General features: G+C 34.8%; 1 protein-coding gene across 1 annotated transcript in view; it reads left to right on the top strand.

Moving 5' to 3' along the window:
- The window catches only part of kirre (kin of irre), a 71,472-nt gene that overhangs the window by 3,636 nt on the left and 43,619 nt on the right, over positions 1-24,217 (top strand). Inside the window, exon 2 of the mRNA XM_014232078.3 lies at positions 3,503-4,288. The gene's annotated coding sequence lies outside the window, so the exon portion shown is untranslated. The remainder of the gene's footprint in view (positions 1-3,502; positions 4,289-24,217) is intronic.

Genomic DNA, 24,217 nt, shown 5'->3' with positions numbered 1-24,217 from the left:
GAAATGACAAAACAAAACGAAGGAAAACATAACGAATATAAGAAAAGTTTCAACCACAACATCTACCACAACAAGAACAAGATTTAGTATTGCAATAAAAACAAAAAAATCGGCAATCATAAATCGCAAAAGAGACATAAATTGGAGGACGCGCAGCTGGACGCGTTGCGGAGACTCGCTGCTGCTGCCTGCTTGCCAGTCAACTCACATAGTCGGCTGACTGGTTGACTAACTGGCTGTGTGCTGGCTTTCAAAGTGTAACTCTGCGCGTATATGAGTATGTTTGTTTAGGACGCAATGTTGCACGACAACAACATGCCACAGTCTGAGCAAGCTTCCTTGCCAAACCGGTCACAAAGCAGGAAAAAGGCAAGGAATTCGCACCAACTCCAATAATAAATAACAAAAAATAAATAAATAAAAAAGGAAGAAAAATAAAATTTAATAAGAAAGTATAAATGTGAAGGAGAGAACAACAACAGCGAAATAAAGCAAGTGTTTGGTGCAACTACAAGCATCTTTATGCATGTATGAATGTGTGTAGTGTTGTGGGTGTGTGTGTTGGCAGTGAAGCAAAAAAAAAATGCATAAGACCAGAAAATAGTTGAAATGCAATAAAAGGAAGCAAACCTAACTAAGTTAGCTGCTTAACAAGCGCAACTAAACAACATTGTGCTCAAAGCGAAGGCGTAAAAGCGCGCCGCAGTGACAGCTTAGCTTTGTGTGCACGCGTAAATGCGATTGTATGTGTGCGTGTTTGTGCAACTTCATGTACATATGCGTGTGTGTGTATCCCCGGCCGTACATAGCCAAGTCTAACAATTTTTTTCCATTTCCATCACTTTACACTCCTTCGCCTTGCTGCTTTCCCTTGCTCCGCAATCCATCAGCAACATCAAGAATTACCACTTTTCTTTCTTCCTCTCGAACCTTCAAAGCAATCGTTCTGCGGAAAAACCAGTTCTGTGGTCTGTTGCACACAGCCTCCAATCGTTCAATGGTTGTCTTTGTTGTAATTGGCTTGGAGCTTGTGCGCTCTCTACTTGATACACGTCTATATTGTTGTTATTGTTGTCGTTTAGCTTTGCTCAATTGCAAGAGCACAACAAACAATAGCTCACCACTGCATACAGACCACAAAAACTCGTTTGAAGCCACATTCCTTTTTGGTTTTGACTATTTCGTTTTCACATCTTTTGCGCGTTCTTTTACCTCTTTCACTTGATTTTCGTTTGTGGCATCACAAATTAAATTTCAAACACTTAGAGACAGAAAAGTTTAATGCAAATTATTAGAGGACAGTGAGAAGTGTTATAAAAAAGGTCAAGGTGAAATTTTTTTGTTTGTCATTTTGAAGATCATGAGTTTTTTACATGAAATTAAAGACTATTCGGAAAAAATTAAAATACTTTTGAAGCATTCCACTTTTTTTAAACAATAAATCGAGTTTCATGATGCCAGACAAATAGTCTAAAGTCGAAAATAATAAATGAAATTATTTCTTGTAACCGTTTTTGTAAGACTTTTATAGCTGAATTCAAGTACTAGTTCGTTATCTATATTGAAACAGTCTGACAGAGATTTCTACTGCCTTGAGAGAACTGATAGAATACAAAAATCAAATTTACACTCTATACAAGTTTAACACTGAAAAGCAGCTTAAATATAAGTAAAGTCTTAAATCTCCTGTAATAAGACAACAAATTTAGAGCACTTGTCATGGCCTCTATTATATAATATTTCATTGCAAATATTCAAAATTGGATAGACTATTTAGATTGTGAATGTTTGACCACGGATTTGATATTAATTTTTCTAATAAAATTTGTGAAGACAGGAAAGATATTTCAATAATAATATTTATAATTTTGCTGTCATCAACAAAACTATTTATATCCGTTATGCTTTTATGTAGACAGCCATTCAAGGTTTGGTGGCCTGACGGGCTCCAATAATTCTGTGTCTGATTTATGTTAGAGCTGGGCAGTCACCGATAAAGTGGAAAACGGTTTCCTCTAGATTTGACGCATTTTTATCCCATGTTTTCCAAAAGGCCAATACCCCGCTATAATAGCTGTAAGTTCGTAACTACAATACCTGGACTTATGTAATAAGTCCTTTTCTAGTCTTATCATACTTGGGCCTTGAAGATATACTTATTTTGCAGTTGGTTATTGATTTCCATGTGCTTCAAGCTATTTGCTCAAAATGAGTATAAAGCTCTATTTTCTCTAGTTTCCAGTGAGCATGGTATTAACTCCGCCCGGATTCGTCTAAACAGGCTTCTAGCTTGGCTAACTCGTCTACTTTTTCGTTGTCAAAAATGTGTCTGTGGCCGAGAACCAAAATTATGAATAAATGAAATCGACCTGCCAGTAAGCTTAAAGCCTTCCTGCAATCGTTGACTACGCTGGAGTTAATATGTTCGGTCGAAAAGGCCAGCAGTTGTGTTGTTTTTTGTATCCCTCTGTAGTTATTATATAGAACATCACAGACCTTCTCTATTTTTTTCAGGCAATAAGAATATAAAGGAATTAAATGTGACAGGAAGTTCCTTTCTAAAAATGATTTTAAGGTCAATACTGTGCTTACGTGAATGTGCATTATCATTGAAAATTTGAGAATAAATGTGTTTTGAAAGTTTTCATGAATCTACTTTGTAAGGTTCGTAAATTTCCGAAAGGTGTAACAATTATATTATTCTTTAATCTATGTAAGTAAATTCTAATACTATGGATGACGATGTCAACACCAATACACTTGAAATTACATGAAATTTAGTCAGGCAATTTTTATACTTTGTCGATTTAAGATATTTGTGATCTGTGATGTTTGTGATGAGTCGTTGAAAGTGGCTTTCGAGAGTTTACATTCGGTGAGTGAAATAGTAAAAACGCTGAGCAACTCTTACCATATAGATCGACTCAACATTTCTTTGGTCTTTGTTTTTCTCTCGCTGTAAATCAAATGTATTCTCTCGTAAACTTGGCTTGAGCTGATTCGCTGAAGAAACTGAAAGCTTTCTTGGCTGCGAACTGCCTGAAGAACCTCCTTCTGAAGGCGACTGATTGACTAAAGATTTGTATTAGAAAATATTAACATTGCGAATTTAAAAATCAATAACGCTGAAGAAATTGAAGTCCAACTCGCCTTTAAACTGCTTGAAGACAAGCGACGTTTTTAAGGCGACACCAAAAACTGTTAACAAAAAAATCTCAAAACGTTATATTTTAATTGGCTGAATAAAGTTATTGAGATTTCATAATGAGAAGGTGTTATATATTTAAAAAAAACCATCAACAAACACTTTGCGTAAAAAATTCTCAAATTCGCATATTATTTATAAATATTATTTAAATTAAAGCCCATTACTTTTCCGTAATTTCAGTTATTACAATCTGCATAATTTTTCGATTAAAAACATGCACATGCATGTATTTAAATTATTTTTACCAAGTAAAAATAGTAATTACATTTTTCTTTCCATTCTTTTTATTTTTAGCTCACACAATGCAACACAACGAAATAAAAGAGGATAAGCATTTAGGAAAAAATTAAAAAAATGCATGATTGATATGAAAAACCAGCGAAAAAAGGCTGCAGACACACCAAAAACAAAAATAAACACCAAAAGTATAAAAAACAGTATATGAAATTAAAACAAATAACCAAATCCATGCGTGTCTGCATGCAATGCGGCATTAAAAATAAACAAAATAACAACAACAACGCGTGCACTTATGCAAATAACGGAAAGTATATATGACATTTTTAGCAGCAACAGCAGCAAAAAAATATCCACTAAAACAACCAAGAGTGTCGAAAAACTGGAATGAAAACAACAAAATTAAATAATAAAATAAAAGCTAAAATAGGCAAATAAAAATTCTGCTTGCTGCAATCGAATGACAAACAACAACTGCAGCCACAACGAAAATATTGCAAGCAAAACACACACGAATTTTGCAAAGAATTCTACTACACACACACACACAAACATACATGTGTACATGCTGCGACAAGTGGCAGCAAAAATTGAGGCATGCAAATAATTTCCATGCAATCAAACAAATAAATAAATTCGTTTATGCGGCAGGAAAGAAGGCAAAAAAGCAAAATAAACAACAAAAAAGTAGCGCAGAAATAAGTGCAACAAATAAGTGTAAAACAGCGCCGCCGCCAGTAGCTTGTCTGCCACACACAAGCTCGCATACACACATATGTGTCTGAAACTCGCAGCCAGCGCACCACTGAGGCCCGTTGATTAAAGGGGAAAGCAATTTTTATGGTAAGTTGCACAGGCTTTGCGTATTATTTTCGATTTTTTTGGTTTTTTGCTTCTACATTTTGCCCGTGCTAAGCATACTTTGCTGCTTTGCGGCATTTTTGCGGCGAAGGAAAGTTCGCCCGGCATTTTTCGAGCGTTTTTCTTAATTTTCCTCTTTCTTGTGGTGACTTTGTGGTTTGGCTGTGCCATAGACTTCGCTTTCAGACGCGGCTGCGCCACCAATACTACTGAATAGCGTGTTTACGGCTTAAAGCTGCTAAAAATTGTTGCATACTTTGAGGCGCTACTTATTAAAGCGCAGTTATAAGGCAATCGGATTTTAACTATTTACATGCATTTACATGTTCGGCCATGGCCATTTATTATATTTCGCAATTTCTGTAATGATTTATATTATGTTGTATTCACACAATATGGTGTAATCATTACCTTGCATGGTATTCAGTACTCCATGTTGTAATATTGTATTCATTATTCAATGTTGTAATCATTACTTTATACTGTAATCATTACATTATGTCGTAATCATTATATAGTTGTAATCATTACATAATGTTGTATTGATTATGTATTGGAAAATTCTTATTTAAGCTATTATTAAGCCCTATATTATTCTAGTTTTGCTAAACTTGCGTACTCTTAAATATATAATCGAAATAGCTTGTCAAGTTCAAAGACCTGCCGCTAACTAACTTCGTGCTGCGCACAATTCCCTAATTTACTTACATTGACTACCGAAATTCGAGCGAACATTTTGTCGCATGCATTAAACGTGACATTTATTTATATCAGCTACCTCAATACGCCGCTTGAACTCTCTCTCAACTCTGCACTAACTTGTGCAAAAGTGTCATATTTGCCTTTCGAAAATTCACTAATGTGAGTTCAACGAAACTCACTTAACAGTGTTGCGCTCGTGCTAATTTACGTGCTAATACTAAGCTCTTGCTTGCCACATGCCACTTGGTCTGCAAAACTGTCGTATTGCTACGCGACTTTCCACTTCACTAGCAGGTACTGGATGTTTAGTTTGCCGCTTTTCACTAACTTCTGAAAATTAATATGCAAACCAGTTCTTTTGGTTACACCAAAAATTTAAAGCAAAAGATTGCTCAAACCTGAAATGTAAGAGAGCTTGATAAAGTCTAGTGCTCATTAACTGTAAAGTACTACAAGAAAGAAATTGTTATATAATGGATAAATGAACTACTTTGCAATGCATTCATGACTCCTTTACATAAAAGTAGAATTTATTTTTATAGAGAGAAATATATTAGAAGAAGGTAATTAGAGTTTATGTGAGAGCTCACAACTTCTGCGATTAGTATCTAAGCTGAAGACTAGAGACACTGAAATAAAAATATAATTATGATGCTCGTTCCACAAGCCTTAACCTCTTTATTTGCAAAACGAGTGATTAACACTAAGGCACATATTGGGCTTCTAGCATCTACGAAAGCAAAACTGATAGAATACTCTTTTTACATTTGTCCTTGTGTGATGTTTTCATACTTATACCTCCAGTTCAATAGCACTTAAACAAAACATTTGGATTCTGCGTAGTAGTCATTTTCATAATATCGAATATTAGATCCAACTCGCCAACTTTTAACTAGCAAGCAGAGCGAAAAAAAAAGGTTTTCTACACGCTATGTTTCAGTTCTGCTCTCTCGTAAAAGAGTTTACATCTAAAATTAATCCAAATTTTACAATACAAAATACTGATTTTATGACGTTGTTTTTTCGATTCAATCCTTAGAAGTCTTAACAAGAAGGCACCTACTATTAAGTTAGTTGAGACTTATCGAGCACCGTATTTTTTACCAAAGAGAAATACAGTTCCTACAATTACAGCATTTTCGAATTCTTATTGAGGTAACAAAAACGCTATTTTATTCAATATTTGTTCGAACGAAAACCGACACATCGACATACAAGTCAAATTCAATAACATTCAATATATAATACAAGTATAACTAAAGTTTAGTTATAAAATAAATCATCTCAACTCAAGCTGATAAGCAAAAAGAGTTTGAGTTTCGAGTTTGCCTTAAACCGAAACGAACGAAATTAGGGTTTCTTAACTACTTATAGTATGTCGAGCATATCACGAAAGAATACTGGTGGCAGACTAGTAACCATCTTGATATTATTTTTTTTGTTGTAAAGTTTTTTATATGTGTTTTTCATGAAAAAACAAGAAAGAACGTTAACTTCGATTGCACCGAAGCTACAATACTTTTCACAAATACAAAGGATCTTTACAAGAACTTGATTCCGTTCAATTTGTATGACAGCTATATGATGTAGTAATCTGATCTGAACAATTGTTGCCTTAAATAATAACTCGTGCCTAATTTCGTGAAGATACCTTGTCAAATGAAAAAGCTTTCCATACAAGCACTCTACTTCGATCGTTCAGTTAATATGGCAGCTATATGCTATAGTCATCAGATCTCCACAATTTCTTCGGAGATTGCATAAATGGCTTAAATAATAATCAATGCTCAATTTCGTGAAGATATTACGTCAAATGAAATAGTTTCCCTTACAAGCACTTGATTTCGATTGTTCAGTTTGTATGGCTGCTATATGCAACAGTGGTTCGATATCGACCGTTCCGACAAATGAGCCGCTGCTTAATGAGGAAAGAACGAGTGTAAAATTTCAGATCGGTAGCTTAAAAACGGAGCGACTAGTTTGTATATATACAGACGGACATATAGACGAAGAGCCAGACCCTGTTCAGGATATAATAAAACGCATATAATTTAATCGTATGACCAAAAATTTAGCTCTATGATAAAGATAAGGGTTTGCCATTTTCTTTTGAAATTGATTCCGGGCAAGTGACCACCGCGGCTGGCGCGATTAAATTCCAGTCGAAAGAACATTTTTTGCAGCAATTGGAGCCGTACGTCAACAATAATGCGCCGAATCTTCTCTACCAAGGCGTGATTCATTTAGGACTTACCTGCATAAACAAACGCCTGCACATAATCCCACAAAAAATAGTCGAACGGTGTTAAATCGCATGATCTTACAGGCCACGCAACCGGCCCACAACGCGAGATAATGCTATATGTAGAGTATGTTACAGTGCATACTAAATACCTCTCTGGGAAAGGATATTTGAATATAGTTCAAGCCATCACTCATATCCACGTAAAACTCTTACTAATTTTCACAGAAGCGTTTAGCTGCGAAGTTAAGGTAATTAATTAATCTTAATAGAACCAGACTGCAAAACTTCTCACAGCAACCCAATGAACCAGAGCGCAACTGGTTAAATGAAATTTAAAAATCCTCCAACTAGTAACAGGCTTTGAGTAATTTCTCGTAATTATTTTCTTAGTAATTTTCATATTGAGTTTTAGAATGCTGAAGTTTAACAAATTCAAACAAATTTTCTCACAAACGAACTTAAAAAGTTTTCCGTGAAAGCATATTTTGTGGTAATAGTTGATATTTAATTTATTATATTGCAAATCAATGCAACTTCAATCATTTCCCATACAAATAAATACAATTTTTCAATATTAGCATAATTTCAACTGCGTTTCCTGCCCTCAACCGTAAACCAATAAATAAATAAAACTTTTCCTGGCAGGAAAAGTGCAAAAAATTGAATTAAAACACACATTGACAAGCAGGACGTCCCACTTAACCATTGCTCGCACACTTGACTTGCAGCAACAGCAACACAAACAACAAAAAACACTCGACTCAATTGCACAAGCGCTTGGCGCTTCGCGTGCCAGACCAATGACCAACAGAAGAGTGCGGCACAGAAGAGCAAAGTAATATAAGAAATAATAAGAAAACTAAAACGAACGATCGAAATTATTACAGACTTAGTGGAGAGAAAAGTAGAAAAGTCGCAAGAAAATATTGACGTAAATGTAAAATAGTAAAACTGTAGAACTTGCAGCGAAACTTGGTCAAATGCAAGTATGTAAAAATGAAGCGCAAAACGGAATAAAACTTGTTAAAGTAAGTTTACTTCTGCCACACCATGCACCCACGCCCACTTTGCCACTGCAACGACAACATAACCGATTTAACTGTCCAACCGCCACCTGCTTCCTGCCACTGCTGTGGCATATGCCGGCGCCGGCGATTCGGTCATAAAAGCAACGAGAAATAACGAACTTAGCGAACTTAAATTTTATAAAAAATATGTTTTTTTGCAGATTTTTCCGTTTCCACGCTGCCACTTTTCTCGGTAAATTCGGTTAGTTTATTATTATTTTATGGCAGGCAACTCAAAGCATTTGCGCTAGCAGTGGCAATACTTGCAGTTAGTGCTGTCCTGGCACACGACAAAAACCATATACTCGTATGTAGTGAGCATGTATCGAAAAAATGCACTTATCGTGGTGACAAGAATCGCAAAACGTTGCAGCTAACACGAAGGGTGCTTGTATGGTTGTATAGTGGCAAAAAGAAAAAAAATATGTCTATTGGGAAATAATGGACAGCATACTCGGATGTATCTATATGGTCTATGTGTGTGTGTGCTTAGTACTAAATACTTACTTTTTATATCCCAGTGTGGTTAATTTTTGCCTCTGTGGATTAAGACTTTATGAAGGAACTTATCAACAGAGCTCACACATATATGTATAGGCAAAATCTGAACTAAAAAATATAAATATATGATACGATACTATACAGCGTCTACCAATAGGGATGACGTACCTTTGTCAGCTCGTGGCGGCCATGTTGGTTTAAGGATTGCTGTCAAATTTTGTCAGTGCGTTCAGTAAGGTTTGCTATTTCTGCATATCGCATTTCATTTTGGTACAACGCTTGGAAATTGTTCACGGTTATTACGCAATTTCACGTTCTCGGTGGCTACTGTTTTTTTTTGTCGAAAAATCATCACAGATGAACCCCATTTCTTGCTTGATGGTTTTGTAAACAAACAAAATTGTCACTATTGAACACAAGAAACGCAATTGCATTCCCAAAAATTGACCGTTTGGTTCCGATTGTGGTATGGAGGCATAATTGGGCCTTTTTCTTTCGAAATGATGCAGTAAGCGCTGATACCATAAATAGCCAACGTTATAACACGATGTTGACGGACTTTTTTCCCCAAAATTTGCTGAAATCGGTGCCGACGATCTCTATTTGCAACAAGACGGTGCTCCGCCTCACATCTCACGTCTTAACATGGACACATTGCGTGCAAAGTTTGATGACTCGTTAATGACTATTTCAACAGTGAGAATATTATCTCTACGCCATTGGAGAGAAAACCAAAATATAATGTGCGCGGCGAAAAAAACTAAAATCGATAATATTAATAAATGAAATTTCTAGCTGAAGATTTTATAGGGTTTTTATGTAACTCAGAGCCAACCAGTCTGGATACGTTGTTTTCAAGGCAAAAAAACGCATTTCAAATTTCCCATACTTGGGCTTACTGGCCCAAATGTTTCGACACCGCAGATAATTTGGTCAGAGAAATTCTTTTTTTCAACCTTCTACCAAGTAAATAGTGTGTGACGGACCCTGAACTGTACATTATGCCATAAAAAACAGATTTTTAAACTCTCAGACTGTGTCAACTCCTTGAGTAAGAGACTCTAATTAGCAGTACACTAACTGAACAACAAAGTGAAAAAAGGGCTTTTTTGGATTATTTTGTGGTAAAGTTGAGTTGTTATCAGCACGACTTATCGATTCTATGAAAAAAAGCTTCGTAAAAAATGCTGTCAACTCCGAAGAGAGAGAATTAATTAGTAATATAAAAATTTTTTCCATCAAATAAGACTCAGTTGTTTAAAGTTACGATCCGTCGATTAAGGCTAGTAAAAAATATGTTTTGAACCAAACTAATTTACTTTAAATACAGATCGCTATATATCTCTAAATTTCTGTTGCTTATTCACAGAACAACTTAACCAAAATTAGGAGATTTTGCTTTGCATACATATAAAATGATCTTTCGAAGAAACACTAATGATTTGAGACCACTGTATAAGAACATATTTGCCTTAACGTTACACTTTCATAGATTATTATTTGAAAATTGTATATAAAAATGTCCATCTACACTATGGGAGGACAAAAATGCAAAGTCGAGTTAGCTAGTTTTGCCTAATTTCCACAAATATAGCTTTTCTTTGAAGGAATTAGCAATTTATATGAAATATTGAATTAGTCCCAATTGTATGTAATCTCTACCAACTAATATAATACTAACTATGAGTAGCAAAAGACAAAGCGAAAAATTTCAGTATACTTAACCTAACATTACTATCCAAACAGCTTATATAAAGAAGTAGATCTCTTTCAGTAAAATATTTCTGTAGTCAATTTACTTCAAGATATTTTATTTCACAAATAGCACAACTGAAAGGATTACGTAACTAACACAATCGGCTGCGGATTACGGTATTAACTATTCACATTCTTATTCTAATTCTAATCATTATCACTTTAATGAAACAACCAACACTTCCCTTGGCAATAATCCGGCTGCGAAGCTTTTTTTCAAACTTCGAGATCTGCCACGAATTATAACTGACTGATAAAGCCTGTACTAATTTCCAATTTAACAAAAGCGCTTGTTGCTGGCATTTGAAAATCGTGTAGACACAGCGCATAAGGAACGCACACAGCAAACGTGTGTTTCGGCAACAGCAGTAGCTTTTCGGTAAAACCAACAACTTTTCGAAAGCACCAAAATCGCTTTTTAATACTTTCGAAAATTAAAAATTCAGCAACAAAAACAACAAACATTCGAGCTGACGTGCAGATGTGAGGGTGTGTGGGTGTTGATTGGGACAACGAAAGTTCAGAGGAAACAGAGAGAATACAAATACGAGGATAGAAAGGGTTAACAAAAGCAAATTATAATGCGGCGTGAGGGGAAGGAGGAAATGGGGGAAGAAACGCGCAACAGCAAATAGCACACTCACATACATATACATACACACACAAAAGCAAGAAGTGCGAAAGCAACATCCGGCAGAAGGACCCGCTTGCCACTGCATTTACGCCTGCTTTATGCCTGTTGTTGTTGGTGTGCTCGCAGTAGCAGCTGAAAACAGTTTTGCAGTCGCATTATTCGTAGTTTAGCATTAAGCAACGGAACAAATTAAATTTTGCCAACTCCCGCCATACACAACAACAACCCACAGTTCTAACGGTATATGTAAACATAAATAAAATAGTGGAAAGGTAAATGGAAATTGTTGGGCAGCGTTGCATTTATAGCCGCTGCAAAATGAAAAGCTAACGGAAGCGCCAAGGTGAGGGATTTGTAAAGCGTAAATAGTTTGCAAACTTATTCATTTAACTTGCCACTCAGCGCCACGCGCAGCCTTTGCTATGCAAATAGAAATATATATACACACATATATATATATATATATATATATATACAATATATATTTAATATTGCACTCGTATATATGAAACATAACTTTTTGTAGAGGTGCAAAGGGTTCAAAAGTTATGGCTGAGTGGCGCTGAAGTGACGCCTAAACATCCCAAAGGAGACCGTAATTGAAGCGGAGCATTTTTTACCACATTTCTTTGTGTTTGTGCGTGTATGTGCGCATAAGTAGGCGCTAAAGTGTGCTTTATTTGCGCTTATGCTCTGCTGTGTTGTGCTATGATATGCGTATGTGTGTACGTGTTGTTTGACGCTGATAAAGTTTCGCACACAAAACAATAGAAAGGCTTTCAAACTATGCCAGCAGTCAGCGAAGTGTGTGTAACTTAAAAAACGCTTTATGTGTTTGCCTTAAATGGTTGATAACTCTGCTTTTTTTCTATTTTCGTTTCCTTTTTGCTGTCTATTTTTTAGTTTTTGCATATGTGTTATGACAACAAAAAAGTAACTCCTTTTGTGAACTGAGTTGTTTAAAAACAAAAAATTATGAAAAAATCGGTAAAGCAAAAAAGCACTGAATATCTAATAGAAAAATGGAATATCAAGAGTTTTGAAAAACCTTTTTATGTTTTGTCACACACTTTGCTCATAGGCGGCCTATAAACTTATTGACACCCAGCATATGCATTTTTTCATTTATTTTCCAATATAATTTTTACAATGAACAAGTTTTTAAACAGTCTGTGCTGCCATACATGCAAACATACTTACATATGTAAATGAGCAGCACAATCAGTTGTCGCCCCTAGCACACAAAAAAAAAGTATAAACAAATAGAATAAATGCTTTGAGGGTAGTGGATTTGACAGCAGTTGCTAAAACATAGCGCCCCCTATAAGTTTTTATTTTAATGTTATCTTTTTTTCTCGCACTACTATAGATTTTTTGTATTCATTATAAACTTTGCTATAGCTGTTCACCCTCCTAACGAAAGTGGACTCTTTATGAGTATTATTACAAAAAATCATAAAAACAAATTAAAGAAACAATTTTTATACTCTCGCAACTAGGGTTATGTATATATAAATGATCAGGATGAAGAGACGAGTTGAAATCCGGGTGACTGTCCGTCCGTCCATCCGTCTGTCCGTCTGTCTGTCTGTGAAACTTGGTACACATGTTTCTTGGTACCGCAAGACGGTTGGTATTGCAGATGGGCGTAATCGGACCACTGCCACGCCCAAAAAACGCCATTAATCAAAAACATAGACATTAAATTTTATCTCTAGAATGATATGATGTGACTTTATTTGACCGCGTTCAAAATTAGTCAGCGGGCGTGGCACCGCCCACTTTTAGATGAAAGCCCATATCTTGGGATCCGCTTAACCGATTTCAATCAAATTCAGTACATAATATTCTCCTCATATTTCTATGTTATACTGCGAAAATGGGCGAAATCGGACTACAACCACGCCTATTTCCCATATAACACCATTTTAAATTCCATTTGATTCTTTCACTTTCCAGTATGTAAATCAAGCAACAATGATTATATCGGCGTAAGACTTTGCGTGAATAATACGTTTAAAGTATGCCACCTTGTAACCCAAAATTATCTAAATTGAACCAAAACAGTTCAAGCCCTTAGGTACTGAATATGTGGACCCCAGTGCCTATAGTTGACTTTTTACCGAAAATATCGGTCAACATAGAACAAGGCGGCAAGATGCACAAAGAAATCTAAAACGAGTATACCATTTGAGCATAGTAGAGATACTTTTGGTTCACTGAAATTACTAGTGAAACCGAATTATTATTTCAATATCTTCCAATAACTTCTTTGAAATATTTAAAATCTAAAATTCTCTTGCACAAAATCAAATTTCAAACATTTTTTAATTTTTAGCTACAGCCAAGCTATGGATCTTTGAAAACCAAATTTACAAACACCGTCCCAATTTTGAAACCTTCTAGCATCTGTCCTTTAAGCTTGACTGAAAAATATTATCCACTATTGAAATGAGACGAATATACAACTTACTTTTTAAAATGCTCAAGTTTTATATTTGAAACAAAACAAATTTTTGGAGGGTAACTACTACTACCTTTTTACTTATAAATCAATAGAAAAGAATTGGTTCAGTACATTTCTCGCCCAAACCATTTGTATTATAAAACCCTCAAATGTTTGATGATGGAATAAAATACTTATATATTCGTACAAGTAAAAGCTTCCATAGTCATGAACTTTTAAATACTGCTAAAATAGGTTACCCCGAGTCAGCACAACTTGGTTTAGAAGTTACTTTATATGAACGGGGTATACATAAGTATTATGCCCTGCCGATCCCGGCTAAGTTATAGTGTTTTCTAAGAGCTTGAAAGCACGAACCAAAGATTAGCATTTTTTAAGGGAAAGCTTGGAAGAACAAGAACAAGCGACTAAGGATTAGATTAGATAAACTAGATTAGAAGAAATTTCGTTCCCGTAATTATTTAACAGCTTTAAGTTCTGTCACTACTTAGCAGTTACAAGTTATTAAGTAGCAAATAACTTTTGGCTTCATCAAAATTCAATTTCGATTGCATTATCTTTGCTCTCTCGCTCAATTGCGGCTCTATTTTCCAACTAAAGACTATGAGAAAGTATAGTATTTCTTCTTGAATCCATGAATATTTGATCGCAACAGCTTTTTATTAATTCAAATCTAAAGCTTTGAATGATAGTATTTGAGAAAGGAAGCCCTTTATTTAGAAATCGGAGCCCTTACTATTCGCAATTCGTTGAATCTAATGGAAGCTTTGAATTCATTCCCTCCTAACAAATCAAATCCGTTGAGATGTCGGAGTGTGGCACTTTCGGTATTGAATCAAATTAATCAGGTGGCAAAGTAATTAGAATTCTAGGAAATCCGCTTTACACAACCGCATGCTTACTTAAATCTAGTCTCGCATTTCGTTGATTCCAACCAATCTTGCGATTGAAGATGGTATCATTTTTACTTAATTACGATTTAATTGAGTAGCTTATATTTTTTGGTCGCTCCCAAAAGTATGTATCAAAAATCACAGCAGTTTTCCTCTCCAGGACATTTTCTTCGAGCAGAACTCATTCTCTTCTCGAAAATCGAATAATAATTTTACTTAATCTTACAAATAATTAGGAAGTTTGAACTAAACCGATTTCTTCAAAAAGTAATTTATCAAAAAAATTAAAACGAAAAGCTAGGCAAGAAAGAAAGCATGTCCACTGTATCTGCCAGAAATTGTGAGATCCGACTTTTACAGCTGTTGGATGTTAAATGAGGTTCAAGACTTTTTACGCCCACTGTGATGCTTGTGATTGGCTTCTGCACTACAATTACGATGTTGTTGTTTCTTTTAACTCTTTCTAAAGATACAAAAAGCAACTACAAACATTTATTCAAAGGAGATTAAAGCACCCCAAAAGATGCACGTTTATGGATGCTTCTCTGCTCATGGACTTAGGGTTTTGAGGTGCTTCACGGCAAATTTGAACGCCGTTTAAATGTTAAAATTGTATAAAAAGGGTTTACTGAAGTCAGCTGAAAAGCTTTTCGACAAAAATAACCATAATTGGATACTGCAAGGAGACAATGATCCGAAAAATACGAGCATACTCTGTACTCAATGAAAACAAGAAAACCATATTGTTAATTTACAATATATTGGCCATCGCAGTAACAACGTACTTAGATACATATGTACTTGTACATATACAAGTATAGAGGTAATTAGAATGAACATAAAATAATTGTAAATGCAGATGGTTACACGTTCCTTCTAATTAAATTATCAACTTTTTTTTGTTTTTTGTTGATAAAATTTCAAGATTTTTTTGCTTAATCCAGCTATATTATGTTCTCTTTTTAATTAATAATTAATTTATAACTGTGGACATTTTAGTGAGCGCTGTCTAATTACCGTAACATTTCAATTTGAAATTAATATTAAATTTTTTTCGTTTCTTATACAGTTAAATTAATATTTATGCGTGTTATTTATAAATCATTTATATTTTTTATTCAAAACCTGACTGAGCGCTGTTGGCATGCAGATTTTAACACATCTATAATTGTCAAAAAAAAATTTCTTTAATTCATACTGCCAGCAAATTCATTTAGTTTGTCACATTTCTCCACACCGAAATGCCACAAGCAAAGCGCAAGCGCGTTTGTAATGTATAATGCAGCTGCCAAACTATTGCAGACATTATTAATTAAAGCAATGAATTAAGTGAAATTAACACTTTTTTAATTTATAGCTATTGCACATGCGTGCAAACAGAGTAGATGTGTGTGTGTGCAAGCAAACATTCACTTTGCGGTCAATAACTAATGATCTATGGCTGAAAATATAATTAATAATAATAAATTTACAATAGAAATAAATGTTCTCGTGCCACAAGTGCTACAAAATGCATCTGCGTGTGTGTGCAAGTGCAACTATTGTGCATGTAAACGTGCCACCGTATTTACTTACAGATGTTTTATCAATATATATGTATAAATACTGTTATAGAAATGTTCACACATATGTTTGCATATTTTTTTCAAGTCCTTTTAGGCTGTGTACATATGAAATGGCAAAACGCAGCAGGCGAGATCGGCTCATATCCGCATCGGCTGGATTAACTTTTGCGTACAAATAGTTTTTCTTTGTTGTTTACATGAATTTCGTTTGCTCTACTTTATTTGTGTATTAATTTTTATTTTGCCAATTTCCCACGGCATATAGATAACTTAATTACAAATCAGAAATGCATAGCTTTTTGTGCTTCATGCGCTCTCTTTCAATTTAATATTTTTTTCTCAAGTGGAAGTGTGGCATTTATACAATATTTGTATTTATAATAAAACAAAAGCGTAATAAACATAATGGTTTTATTAACGTTTGTGTATTGAATTTGCGGACAAAAAATTCATTAAATATATGCACTTTATGTTTTGTTTACTAATTGGTTTTATATGCAAAATGAGTTTTCCACGCAAATAAAACGATTTTTGCGATATTTTTATACCACGAACAGGGTATATTATAGTTTGTCGTGAAGTTTGTAACAGCACAAAAACATCGGTGGCTCTAGAAAGTATATATAATATATAATCAGCGGGATGAGCTGAGTCGACTTAGCGATTTTCGCCTGTTCGTCCGTCTGTTTATATGCGAGTTAGTTCCTCAGTTTTTGAGATAATGATGTAAAATTGTACACACCCCCCTTTTTCTTATCAAGAAGTTGCTTATTTGTCGGACTCGACGATATCGATATATCCGAACATATTTTTTTGGATCGGACTACTAAAGCAAACGAGTATAACTGTCATACCATCTGAGTTATCATAATCAAATTCTTGTACGGACACCTTTTTATTTGTGAAGGGTATTGTAACTTCGATGCCACTGAAGTTAACGCTTTTTCTTGTTTAAAGTTCTTTTTAATTTTATTTATAATATTTACAGTTATATTCACATTTCAGCAAAACTATGAGCACCAGCGCACAGTTTTGGCTTCAAAAAACTGCCAAATCTGCAAATTTATGAACTGTAAATTATTCCAGCAGTTGAAAAATGTTGACCTCAAAATTTTCGTTCATGAAAAATAGTCGAAATTTTTTATGGATAAATAGCGGTTGCATCGGTGTGTGCATATTCAAAGTGATTAGCAATCATAAAACCAATTTAATTACTTGTTCATTTTATTAAATATTTTCTATTTGTATTCATAATATATTCATTATGCGCTGCTTTTGGTGACAACAAACAACCAAAATAAATTTAGTTTTATTGTGTGGAAGGCGTTTTGTTTATACAAATTCACTTTCACCTTTCATGTTTTCATTGCATAACAATTGAAATCGAATTGTTAGTGCATGGTTGTGTTTGTAATCGAATTAAGGGGCGTATTTACTGAAGTCAAGCGTTCTATTGTGGTAAGCGGTTCGATGGGAAGCTCTGTAAGTTCCATTTTATTGTGTTTTTATTTCATTCGATAAATTTAAATATTGAAATTGCTATTGTTGTTATTATCTCAATTCTAGTTGTTATTTATACTTGTTGGGCTATTTTAATTGAAGTTTTATAACAAGGATGCACCCTTATAGGCAAGTGACAAAAGAACACGCGCTAAAATAATAATATAGCCCTACTAAAATAAAACTAATTCGGCTCAACTCTGAGCAGGCTGGTGTATTAGGTTGACGAGTTCAAGAATAGCTTTATCACTTCCAGTATAGACCCTACTAAGCTCAACATCTGTCTGGGCTGGTAAGACGCTTCAAATAACACCCCGCACCTTTTCAACTATCCTGCACTCATTCTTTACCGGAAGCGTTAGGTACTCACCCCACTGAAACCACACGCTCGTTAGTACTCAGGCATGAGTAGTTACCAGAGAGATCAAAATATGTGCCAATTTTAGGTAAAAAGACAACAATAATCACAAGAGTTAACTCTAGTAAGAAAAAGTTCTAAGGAATTTATTGTAATACAGTGTGGCGCACGAATCCAGCTTCAAAAACAAACCGTAATAACTTTTTTTCTGTGTAAGCAATCGACTTACTTTTCCTTATCTGATCTAAGTTTTTTAAAAATGAGTGATTGTGATACCGAAAAAATTGTTCGGATTGTGCATGCTTTGCAGTCCGTCCAACGGGAGTTCACAGCAAAACTTTTGAAGAAAAAATTAATATATACTAGAAGATATTGTCCGTGCAGTGCCAAAAATAAGTAGAATTTTATTAATAATAATATTTAAATTAGTATGTGGTGACAACACTCATACAACTGTAAATACTTTAAACTCGTGTTATAGTTACACATAGGTATATCTCGGTGATAATCAAACATTTTTTTTAATAGATTCGAGTATAAATTCTAAATATATGGCAACTCTGTACACATATATTATCAAAAGACATTTTTGTTATGAATTTTCTCAACAACTATTAAACTCACGAAATCACTGTTATTTTCCAAAAGCAGTATTTCAAATCAACATGTATACAACAAAAACATTAACCAAATAATAAGGATTTGCTATGGCAACAAAAAAGACACGTAAAAAGGTGCACGCACTCTAACAGCAAATTCGTAATTCAGCGCACTAAACAGCGTGTGTGAGTTATGGTCTTCCCTTTATTGACCTCCACGCCACACAAGCCTTAACCCAGCTCCCTTCGCTCCTTTTGATTTTTCGCAGATTTAGTTAGGCAACTAACAAGCAGTCAAATAACAAATGAGAAGCACGCAATAAATTTTTGAAGCGAATTTCGTGACCTGACAACAAAAATGAAATGTTGCTGCAAACGAAGGATAAAGCAAAAGCATAAACACAACAAACGTAAACTGACGCAGGAAGGTGGTGGTGCTGATTTGGCGCGCTCACCCCTCTCGTCACCGCCGTAGCAAATTTTCCGCATTATTTTGACTATTTTCGTAAGAATGTTGTGTTTGCACGCGGTAGTGCGTGTCTCGGTTGGGACTTGAGGGCGAATAAACGCGAACAAGTTTAAAATTATTTTAAATCGCCTAAAAGCATGCTACAATAAACCAAAATTACAATTAAACACAAACACGAATACACAATAATAGAAACTAAATAAAACGAAAACATACCTGCCGGCTACTTGCCAAGTTTATCCTGGCGAATTTCCTTGGCGGCCTTCAAATTTCAAAGTTTACATAAAATTTAAGCATTGACCGCCTAACGAGGGTAAGAAGAACAGAAGGGAAGTGAAGAAATATTGAAGTGGTTTGCAGTCATTTTGAATTTTAAGTGGCACTTTGTCGCTTTTCTTCTTATATCTGATAGGTCCTCTCTTACAATATTTATGTAGAATTTTTGCCTTTATTGACGCTTTTGTATTGAATTTTTAGGGTGAAGTTGTATGTCAAAAACCGCTTTGATAACTCATGTCAAGCAAACACGCGCGTGCTTCCGCGAAAACACACATACATATACCTAATAGGGTGGTCCTAAAAGCTATGTATAAAGTTTTACTAATTTTGTAGATCTCCTATGCCAACCGCAAAGACGCTATAAATCTTGATGAAAATATTCACAACTTTGAATACGGCTGAGGAGCGTAGTAATGATGGCAGAAATTCTTCTAACCCCAACGTGTTCGAATTTATATCAGATAACTTCAACTATGAAAGCATCCAGTGAGGCTGTTAGACTGAAGAAAAAAACACATATTTCGAACCACCCAATCAAACGCATTTGCCTGGGTATAATTTTATCTCAAAGACAACTTCTGCTATGCTGACATATTTATTTGTCCTTATTTTACAACACTGATGTGTTTAAATATACAGCAGTGGATTTGTTTATTCCAATGTCACAGCTGCCCTCGAATATCCTGCTACTACTGTGTTGTTGTTATTGCATTTTTTATTTTTATTGCCAACTTCTAGCACGCGCGCATTAAATATACTTTAGGCGCGCGACTTGTCAAACAGTGCCACTGCCAGTGCCATTGCCGAGTGTGCTTGTTGCTGTGAGCTCGCCTCAGTGGGCGCTGCACGTTTTGAGCACTACAGGGTGAGCGTTACCATGTTAAGGTTGTTAAAAATTTTCGGGGCAGTTCGTGACACACTTTGCCTTTCAAATTCATACAATTTCCTCCCACACCATGTAGGAAGAAAGAACCCTACTGCTCGAGGATAATGACTGTGACGCCAGTGTTTTATTGGGGCAGCCGAGCGGAGCAGGAGATGCAGTGAAAGTGTTTACAAAAATGACATTTAAAATCTTCTTTAGACACATGAAATGGCCAGCCGAAAAGGTTTTCAGAAATCACCAACTATTTTCGTATCAAAGGAGAGGATAGGGGGGGTTTTGTAAAATCATAAATTGTTGATGGATATTTTGAGTTATTGCCAGAACAGCTCATATCGCTATGAAATGTAGAAATATATGTTATACTTTCCGAATAATTCTTCACAATAATTTGTCATACTTATGATTGTATTATGAAAGTGACTCAACATGAAATGAAGTGAAATATTTGTTCAGAAAAACTAGTATTCAGAGAAAAAAGAAAAAAAGTACTACAATTAGTAAGTATCAATTAATATGTATTAAAATATATAATATATCTATTGCCAAGTAATCGTTAGTAAATAAAATTTGCGAACCATCATCAAATGCCATAAATAAGACACTTTTTTCAACATAAATGGAACACTTTACCTCTGATCACAGTAACCTATCTTGACTAGTTATATACCGGTTACTAGGTTGGGTTAGGTTAAGTTAGAGGGTCAATTCTAAAAAGACCACACTTGGGCAGCTTAAACGCCGGTCCGCTGTGGTACCCAAAACTCCTATGAGCCGGATCAATAGACCCTTACATGTCGACAAAGCGCTTTGTGCCTATGACAAACTTGATGATTGTTGATAATATTAAGTATCCTTTATTTCTCCAGTTCTCTAATACCCAATTTTCAAACACACATTCCACAGTAATAAAAATGCGTTACCGAAAAGTAGATATCTAACACAAAGCAAACAATTTCCTAAACAGAAACAAAATATCAATTACTTAGTAAAGAATTTTGAAATTGGAATTGAATTATATAGACCAGGATAGATAATTTTTGAAAACAATCAAAAATCATAGCAGAAGAAAATCCATTCGAAAAATAAAATAACAAAAATGAAAGGAAAAATAATTTACGGTCAATCTAAATTCAGTAAGAAGAAGAGAGGGGGTATAATTGAAGTTTTAGGGGACATTTTTGCGTTTTCTGGGAAAATTTACGTTAGTAATGTACTCGTATATATTTTATATGACCTTTTAAAAGATTTGATATTTTAACGTGAGAATTTCTGACTGAAAATTATGTTTTTTTCGATTTTAAGTCAAAAAAAGTTTTCTCCTTAATTTTTTTAAATAAAAATAAAATTACAGGGGAATAAAAACCAAAAAAAAACCAAAAAAAAACCCAAAAACTTGGTTATTTGAATTTTTCTCATCAATTTTTAGGTTATGTGAAAAAGGTGTTAATACAAAAGTTGTAGAGCTTTTTAGTTTTTGTTTTCAATGGGTTTCAACATACTAGGAATTTCCTTCTCTTTTTACCAATTTCAAGGGCTTCTGCACTGTTCTAAAATAACTGTTCTTAAACCAAAAAATAAGTTTTGGAGAACTCAAATTGTAAATTTATTTCTGTCGAACGCATTCTACGTATTTTTAAGCATTTTCCCAAATTTTTCAGTTGTCAATTTCCAGATGCAAGTGTAATGGAACTATTTAGACCCTTTCGCCTTCATACACTTCAAAGCCACCTTGTGCATAAAACTAAACGCCGCCATCCATTCTATCCAACAAATGAAAAGTAATTTTTTCAATAAAAAATTCAATTTAGGTTGCTGCAATTTATCAGTGTTCGGCAGGTGTTAAGTGATATGCTTTTAGGCGCTTCAACATGTGCATGGCAAGCGCTCGGCAAACATATTTAACGCATGTAAGCTTATATAATTATATTTGCATCGTTATCCGCTTGTAGCGTTGATCAATATGACTTCAGGCATTCGTGCATTCACCGCCAACTATTGCCATTTCACCGTTTATCGTCCACCGTCCGTCCGTTAAATGCATCACTGCATTATATCTCACTCACCTGCATAATTGGCGCATCCAACAAATTCCAAAGCAACCATGTCATGTGACGTTGCCATCAATTTTTGCGCAGTTGGTTAGTACTTATTTATTTGTTGAAGCGTCACACATATATATATGCACATAGGCATGTATGTATGCATGTGTTCTCGTGCGCATGTTTGCTGGCAATTTATGCATAATTATTATTTAGCGCGCACACCCATATGCTTGCGTTTTATATGTGCTTCCGTAATCTGGCAATGCCGCAATTTGGTAATATTTTCCAGAACTACTTAATTACACAATTTTAGGTATTGGCGCTTGTTGCAGCTGATGGACCGTAGTAAGTGTTGACATACATTTGCCTACAATGTACGCTAATACATTTATAAAAACATATCGATTCGATTCGGACAGATGGACTACGGTTTAGGCTCTAATAGGCTTTACTTATTTTGTGCGAAAATTATGGAGATTCTGAAATTTCGAGTACAAACGAAAGTCAAGTCCGCCGCAAATCTCTATAGATTTGAGACGGTCAAGCTAATCAGTAATATGAGGCTATAAAATACTTGTATTTCAAAAAGCTCTGTTCGGAATACCGAGACATATTTATCAAGAGACGTTTGGAGCAAATACTCTTAAGAACGTATGTACATAAAATATAAAAAATTATTTTAAAATAAGTAATTTAAGTCATTGGTTTAGAGCAATGGGCCTCCAATAAAGCTTCAACAGATAGTGCTCAGTCAACAAAGCTTAGTTTGAGCTTTTCAATTACTTTGATTCCAGGGGCTTATCCAATCAAACTATAAGATGCTAAATCACATCGTTCTCTTTTAAAACTAACTTTCTTTAAATTAAACCCCTAATATTGAGTAGGCCGCAAATTTTTGAATTAACATTTAATGAATTTTCACAGCATACTTTTATGAGCAGGTGATGTTTTTGCATTGAAGCAGCATACAGCAATTACAAGCCGCTTTAGTTAGGCACTACAACGCTTACTTAATGTAGTATAATTTTAGGCAGTCAGTAACAGCCGCACAGCAAGCGAATAACATGTTTTACGGTTATTAAGCAATTAGTTAGTGACTGCAGAGCGTGCAAGGAAGCTTATTAAAGCGGTTATGGAGGGAAAGGCCAACTACGTGAAAAAGTTCAAGCTGTTTTTAGCTAGAAAAAAATATATATTGTGAAAGCTTTGATTGCTCGTTGAAGTATGCTTTGGCTGCTGGAGCCAAGTCATAATTTATTTTTCCACCAATTTAACACCTGTGAACTTCACACCTATATTTGCCTATAATTCACGGCATTGCCCATGACAGCGTAAAATTATCATCTTTAGTTAAGTAAAATTCGTTGATAATTTTTTTTTCTTTGTGCCAGAACTTTTTAATAAGCAATAAATTTGAGCTGCTCAATGAGCTGCGACGAAGCATACCATTCGGCGCTGATTAGCGAAATGCCGACGGACATCGTTAACAAATATTCTAAGATTTTAGTGTATGCTTTTAGGCGTGCGGACGTAAGACTGATGAATTTGTATGTACTTTTTATGCACTTAAATGAATGTAATATCTAGACATAATATTTTATTAATTTAAGATTACTAAAGATTTAAGTGCGCACGGCGCCTAAATATATGTTGTATGGGGTAAGCCTACAAACGCTGGTGTTAATGTCTCTAATATTTTACGACCAAAAAAACTTGGCCGAAATATGTGAGCGCATATAAATTGAAGAAAAGAAAACTCATAACAATTACAAAAACAATAAGTAAGCATGAATAAAGTATATAATATTAAAGAAATGGAGGAGCAGACGGAGGCGACACAGGCCATATAACCATAATTTGCGTGTCGCAGCCAATTTGTGGCGTTTCATATTACTAGCCATTCGGCTGCCAAGAGAAAACCAAACGAAAGCTGCATATCTTTTTTTACT

The sequence above is a fragment of the Bactrocera oleae genome, chromosome 5, assembly GCF_042242935.1.
Source record: "Bactrocera oleae isolate idBacOlea1 chromosome 5, idBacOlea1, whole genome shotgun sequence".
NCBI classification, from domain to species: domain Eukaryota; kingdom Metazoa; phylum Arthropoda; class Insecta; order Diptera; family Tephritidae; genus Bactrocera; species Bactrocera oleae.
This window is presented reverse-complemented; position numbering and strand designations above follow the sequence as displayed.